The sequence below is a fragment of the Passer domesticus genome, unplaced genomic scaffold (genome assembly GCF_036417665.1).
Source record: "Passer domesticus isolate bPasDom1 unplaced genomic scaffold, bPasDom1.hap1 HAP1_SCAFFOLD_193, whole genome shotgun sequence".
NCBI classification, from domain to species: domain Eukaryota; kingdom Metazoa; phylum Chordata; class Aves; order Passeriformes; family Passeridae; genus Passer; species Passer domesticus.
Genome location: NW_026989974.1, coordinates 28,792 through 36,158, shown reverse-complemented (window position 1 = coordinate 36,158; position 7,367 = coordinate 28,792).

Genomic DNA, 7,367 nt, shown 5'->3' with positions numbered 1-7,367 from the left:
TTTTGTAGGTGTTGGGTTTTGCAGGAAGGCATGCAGGGCTTTGCGTCCTTTGTAGAGTGGTGCATGGGGCTGGGGTTCCTCGTGAGGTTCTCAGGGGATTTGAGATCTCTTCTGTGGCATACAGGGGACTGGAGACATCCGTAAGGCTGGCAGGGGCTTGAGTTCCTCGTGATTAACGTGGTGGTTTAGTGCTTGCCGTCAAGGCCTGGAGAGGAGCTGAGTCCTTCCTAAGGTGGGCAGGAGGCTGTGGTCTTTTGTGAGGCACACAAGGCTGTCCTGGGGTCTCTGCATTGGTGTGCATGGATTCTCTGCGAGGCACACAGGGATATTTTGGGGTCTCTGCTGAGGGGTGCAGGGATCCCTCAGGAGGCATAAAGGAGTCTTGATGGTCTCTACGAAGGTGTGCAGGGATCCCTCATGAGATGTGCAGCGGGGTTTGTCAGTCTCCTCAGCGCAGCAAAGGGCCACTCTGGGTGGAGGCTGTGCAAAGTGGGCAGAAAGCTTCCTGCCAAGCCTTGCGGCCGGCGGGCGGGCGGAGCCCATCCTTGGGGGTCGGGTGGGGCCTCTGGAGCCGCCGCACCCTTGTCGGGCAGGTCCCGGCCCCGGCGGGGAAGGGCCGCGGCCCCGGGCTCCAGCGGCGCTGCCGAGCAGCAGCGGAGGCACAACAAGGGCCCCGCTCCGGCCTGGCCCTGTGCTGCAGCCGAGCACAGCGACAGCCACGGCCGCTCCCTGCGCCACAGGCGGCACCGGGGCTGCAGCTGAGGGCGTGCCTGCTCCCACTGAGGAAGGAGCTCCTTGCAATGCCCACTTCCCTAAAGCACGTGGGCAAGCCAGCACAGCATGGAAACGCTTCTGAACTGTGTTCAAATGGACACTGGGATCGAGAGATGGATTGACTGGAAGTCCTGGTCCGTCACTGTGTGGAGATCACGCTGCATGCTGGAGGCAACTTCTCGATGCCCCTTTGCTGAGAGAACAATCACGGATTAGCAGTTGTGGCCAAGAGCAGCCCCAGGGGCACGGGGCAGAGGCAGAGGGAGGTGGGGAGGAGAAAGAGCAGGGCCGAGATTGCCCTTGAAAGGCAGAGGCGCTCTGGGGCCCGCTCCTGGCCAGGGACCCTGCCCAGAGCCGTGCCCTGCTGGCCGGGGCCTTGAGGGGCAGCTGTCCAGCTGGGCCCAGCTGTGCCAGCAGCTCCAGCCGTGCTGGGGAGCCTTGCCAGCTCTGGGCCCTGCTGTGCACGAGGGTCCCTGTGTGCCACTGGCAGCTGGGGCCTCAGCCACCTCCTCTCTCCACAGGAGCGTCTCTGCAGCTTCACAAGACCGGCCAAAGAGTTCCATCAGGGAGACCTGTACCTGCACCTGCGCCTCTCATCAGCCATCCCTAAGCCATGTCCAACATCCCTGCCACAGGTGCATTATCAGCTTGTTGCTAGGGACATAGTGCCACCACCCTGAACAGGAGCCTCTGTCCCCAAAGTGCTGGCCCTGGTGTCTTTTGCAGTGAGCAAGGGAGTGAGGGAAGCCATGACAAACATTAGCAATGTCCGTTGCTTTTACTGTGGCCAACTTGGACATTTCCAGAAAGACTGTCCTCACGTTCCTGTTGGGCAATTTATTAACTATGTTCCACCTCCTAGGCCTCCTCCTTTCCAACAGCCCTATCGGCCCACATACAACTTTCAGCAGCAATATTATCAGCCGACCCAGGGAAATGCTTAGCAGAGCATGGGGCCACGCCGCGAAACAACAGCAAATTACCGGCCTTGCCTGCAAAGCCCACCTCAGCTGCCAGCCATCCAGGAGTCCCCCGCCCCAACAGGCTCCTCGCAGAGGACCGCAGTCATGAGGACGGACTCCAGTTGTTTCGCAGAACCCGGAACTTTCCCCAAAGCCTCCGACCAATGTTAGTAAGTTCTGTCCATCTGCTTTTCCCCGACGAAGATCTAGTTTGAGTTCCAGCTGGGTACCTTGAGCCCCCTTTCCACCCTCAACCAACTACAGTCCTGCTGTTTGGGGACAGTGAACACACTCCAGATCAGGTAAGTATATTACCAGAAGTTGTGACTGTAAATCCAGGCAATGAAATTACTGTGTCAGTTGTTTGTTACAATCCACCATTTACATTGTTGAAATTTGCACCTTTTGCACAAATGTTAATTTTAACCGGCCAGGATTCAGAGGTTGAACCTGATTCAAATTTTGATGCGTTTGCATGTCACCAGATTTGTAAAGACAAACCCCTGATTGATTCTTGTATTTCCAAAAATGGGAAATCCATTGAACTTCATCTCATGGCTGACACAGGAGTGGACGTTACTATCCTCCCCAGGGCAAAGTGGCCCCGCGACTGGGCACTGGTGTCCCCTTGTGGCACAATCTCCGGTGTTGGTGGAGCTGTCAATTCCATGCAAAGTCCTCATCTTGTAAGCGTAGAGGGGCCCGAGGGGCAAGTCTCCACCATCCAACCATTTGTCGTGTCATCCAATATCTCCCTATTTGGCAGGGATGTTTTATCCCAGTGAGGTGCCTGCCTTTATATCCCTGACCCCAAGTGGGATTTTTGGCATGGGCCACTGCAGAGCAAACTTCCCCACCATTGAATTGGAAAACCGATGTTCCGATGTGGGTGGATCAGTGGCCCCTCCCATCAGACAAATTAAATGCGCTCATCGAATCAGTCAAGGAGCAAGAACAACTCGGGCAATTAGTTACATCAACTAGCCCGTGAAATACCTCAGATTTTGTCATCCGAAAGCTTGGCAAAAGCAGTTGGCATCTGCTCCAAGACCTTCAAAAAATTAATGAGGTTATTGAGGATATGGTCCCCTTCAGCCTGGCCTCCCCTCCCCTTCTATGCTTCCCCACGATTGGCAGCTTGCTGTCCTTGCTATCAAGGACTGCTTCTTTAACATCCCACTTTACCCAGGAGATGCCCTCAGATTTGCATTTTCAGTACCATCTCTGAACAGAAGTGAGACTTTTAAAAGGTATCAATGGGTATCAATCCTCAAGGATTGAAAAACTGCCCCGTGTTATGCCAAATGTAGGTTGCTCAGGTTTTATCACCTGTCAGGAATCAGTTTCCTGAAGCTATCATAGTCCATTACATGGATGACATACTTATTTGTGCTGCCACCAAAAGTTACCTTAGTGCCGCTCTCGAAAAGACTGTTTCTACTATTGAGAAAGCAGGTTTTGTAATTGCTCAGGACAAAATACAAATGTCAGCACTGTGGATGTACCTTGGGTATCTCATCACTGGGAGAACTGTAACACCACAGATTTTTTCTATAAATGAACAGCCACAGGCTCTAGAGCACATTCAACGCATTTGTGGGATCATCACTTGGGTCTGGCCTTTGCTCGGCTTGACAAGGCAAGAGCTGGCTCCACTGTTCTCCTTGCTGAAGAAAGACACCGACCCCACAGCCCCACAGACCCTGACACCAGAGGCAGAGGAAACATTGCAGAAAGTAGCAGAGGCAATGAGGACACGACAGGCTGAACAGGTCAGAAAAAACCTTACGATTTAATTTGTCATCCTGGGAAAGTGCCCACACTTTCATGGGCTCCTATTTCAGTGGGACACATCACAGAAAGACCCACTCATCATACTCGAGTGGTTGTTTCTCCCACATCAGCCTGCGAAAACAGTGTATACACCATCAGAGTTGCTAGCAAAATTAATTGCCAAAAGTCACCATCGCCTCTGAAGCCCCGTAGGCTGTGATCCCTCATGCATTTACCTGCCTTTGAAGTTAGGTCAATTGGACGCCTTATTAAAAACAAATGAAAACATCCAAATTGCTTTAGATAGCTATCTCGGGAAAGTCTCAATTCACTACCCAAAGCACAAATTATTCAAAGATTCGTTCCATGTAGTTCCAAAAACTTTCCAAAGTCATCTTCCTATTAAAGGCGCTGTCACAGTGTTCACTGATGGGGCTGGCAGGTCCCACAGATTGGTATTTACCTGGAAAGACATGAACACTCAAAAGTGGGAATCTGATGTTCAGACCATCGAAGGTTCCCCCCAGATTGCAGAGCTTTTTGCAGTTGTGAGTGCCTTCAGGATATTCCAGCAACCATTTAACTTAGTGACTGATTCATCTTATGTTGCCGGGATAGCTGATGGAGCAGAGCATGCTCTGCTCAAAGACGTGCAAAAGAAACAGCTGTTTTCCTTGCTTTCAGAATTAATCTGGCTCATCTCTCATCGAGAGCAACCCTATCATATTCTACATGTAAGATCCCACACTGACATGCCTGGCTTCCTTACTGAAGGGAACCAGAGTGCAGATGCATTGGCAATGACAGTCACCACCACAATTACTTCACCAACTTTACCTGACATTTTTAAACAAGCACAATTGAGCCTCCTGTTCTACCACCAAAACATGCCAGCCCTGGCACGTCAGTTGAAATTGTCACAAGAACAAGCCCGTGCCATTGTAGCCACATGTCCAAATTGCCAATCCCATGCCCTTCCAACAGTATTAACAGGTATCAGTCCTAGGGGACTGAATGCATTTGACCTGTGGCAGTCAGACATTACTCATTACCCATGTTTTGGGAAATTAAAATATATTCACGTATGTATACATACATTTTCTGGTGCAATCTTTGCATCTCTGCATGTAGGAGAGAAAGCCAAAGATGTCACCAAGCACTTTTACATGGCCTTTGCTACCCTAGGAGTTCCAAAAAAGATTAAGACAGATAATGAACCAAGTTACACCTCCAAAGCATTTCAAAATTTTCTCTCAGCTTGGGGAAATCCCCATCCCACCGGCATTCCTCGCAACCCTCAGGGACAATCAATAATAGAAGGCACACACAAAGAAATTAACAACCTGTTAGGTTTACAAAAAGATTCTGCCCTTTTAATGACACCTCAAGAAAGACTCTGCAAAGCACTATATGTGCTCACTTTTCTTAACTGCCATTCAAAAGAGCCAAATCCTCCAATCCTTTGGCATTTGCATAACAACACATTTGCCCATCTCAAAGAACGCCCACCTGTGCTCATCAGAGACCCTGAGTCCCACCAAATTAAAGGTCCTTTTCCACTAATAACCTGGGGCCGAGGGTACGTGTGCGTTTCAACAGAAACAGGGCCGAACTGGATTCCAGGCCACTTTGTCAAACCCTACCAGGATGCAGATCAGCCTGCTGACCCACCCAGGAAAAGCCAAGCTGCATCTGATCAGCCAGACACCGCAGCAGATGCAGTCGCTTGGAAGCATCGGAAGAAGAAGACCAGAATTCCCAAAATTGTAGCACGAACTCTCATCACAAAAAAATATTTTCCCCTCTCATACCTTGCTGCAGAACCCCTCCTTTCCTCCCCAACTATCCCTATCCCTTTTCCCACATACCTTGCCCCCAACCCATCCCACAAGTCCCCACGCCTCTCTTTCCTGCTTGTGTCCTACGATTATTAGAAAAGGGGGAGGGTGAGGAGGGTGACTGAAAGAGTGTACAGAAATTTAATGTCATATGTTTCTCTTGCTATTTGCTACAGCAAAATCACCCTGGAAGGCCACCCGGGAAAGAATGAAATTCAAACGAGTGCTTTTCACTGCAATCACCATTCTGCTCCATCCATGGATAGCAGAAGGGTGGATGGTGCAACAACCGACAGAAAATGTATGGCAGAATCTGGCGAAAACTCTGAAACAAGATCTGCTTGTCAATGGGCAGCGTGGACAATCCTCTATCTACGTGCCTGGTGGGAATGCCTCTGTCGCAAAAAGATTATCCATATGCGGGGAAGAAACCAAATCCGGTTGACACCTGGGACACCTGGACAAAGATTTGACCACATGCCAGACAAGAGCCTCAGGAGTTAGATCTCTTGGGCTCTGCTCCAGCTGCATACTGTGTTAGGTTTTTCTATCTACAAAACACACCCATTTGGCATGACTCTGCAGTCTCAGGCACAATAACTCAGAAAGATGTAACACCTAATAGCAGAAAGTATAATTCAGCCACATGGTGCAACTATACCTCTAGCACACCACCTGAGTCCAGTGATGGTCCCAGAGTGTCACCGAGAGGCGTGTTTCTTATCTGCGGTGACAGAGTGTGGGCAGGGATCCCATCAAAGATCAAAGGAGGTCCCTGCAGCCTCGAACAGCTGACTGTCCTCACCCCAAACACATCACAAATTATAAATTGGCAGAATCAAGAACAATTGGCATCAAAAAGAAATCTTACACTTACAGTCAATTCGACCCAAATTGCGATGACAAAATTTATAATTGGAGCGAATCCAAAAGAGTCTCTGCATCCATTTTTCTACCTTGGTACGCAGCTGCAAAGGCTCTCGGTGAAATTTCCCACCTGGGGTGTTGGCTCAGCCATCAGGCCAAAGCTGCCTCCGCAGCCCTGTCAGATCTGCTCACGGAAGAAGAAACCACCAGGCACGCCACCCTACAAAATAGAGCTGACATTGATTTTCTTCTTCTGGCGCACGGTCACAGCTGTCAGGACTTTGCTGGTCTGTGCTATTTTAATTTAACATCTAAAAGCACCTCCATACATGGCAGCATTCAGCAAATTCGAAACCAAGTGCAAGACCTCATGACGGAGACCAGAGACATCAATGTAGTAGGTAAAGCACTCACACAGTGGGGAATCCCTGGGTGGCTTGTACCAATTCTCAAAAATTTGGTGTGGATTTTAGTTGTCATTTTCATGATAATGGTTGCCCTGAGTTGTTTGAAAAGAGTAATAGAAAAGTCACTTGGAAAAATTTATTTAATAAAGAAAGAAGGGGGAGATGTGGGGGTCATGGGTGAGAAAGCTATCTCAGGAATGCCCTGGGAAAGCACCATTGTCTAAGTCAGGGAAAATTCATTCCTTTCCCATGGTTTGAATGCTGTACTCCCTTTCCCACCTCACTCATCCTGTACCCTTTGTATCTTTCATTAGTTACTCCTGTGAAAACTTTTCCCCTCCCATCCCCCTCCATGTAGCTGTGCACAAAATCTGTAACTTTCCCCAGAGATCTCGCACTCGCCCTGGTATCCCTCTGCTGGTGTTACCATCCCTGCTGTCCCTTCGACTCACTGTGTGTCCCTCAGCCTACCCTCCATGTTTTCCTATCCTTTTTGGACCCTGCAATAAATCAGTTGAAATTATCCAGGACTCAAGCTGCCCTCCTTCTATCTAGTGAAGAGGAACATCTAGCCGGGGTCGAGCGGGTGAAAATCCTGACCCCGGCAACCTTGTTCTTATCAATTTCTATGACATCACACACACAGTCCTTAAACACACACAGACATCACCTATATACACTAGTACCGTTTCTTGGTTGGTATCTGGGTGGATCTCAAAGTGGCAAATGCCTTGGTCATTGTCAAG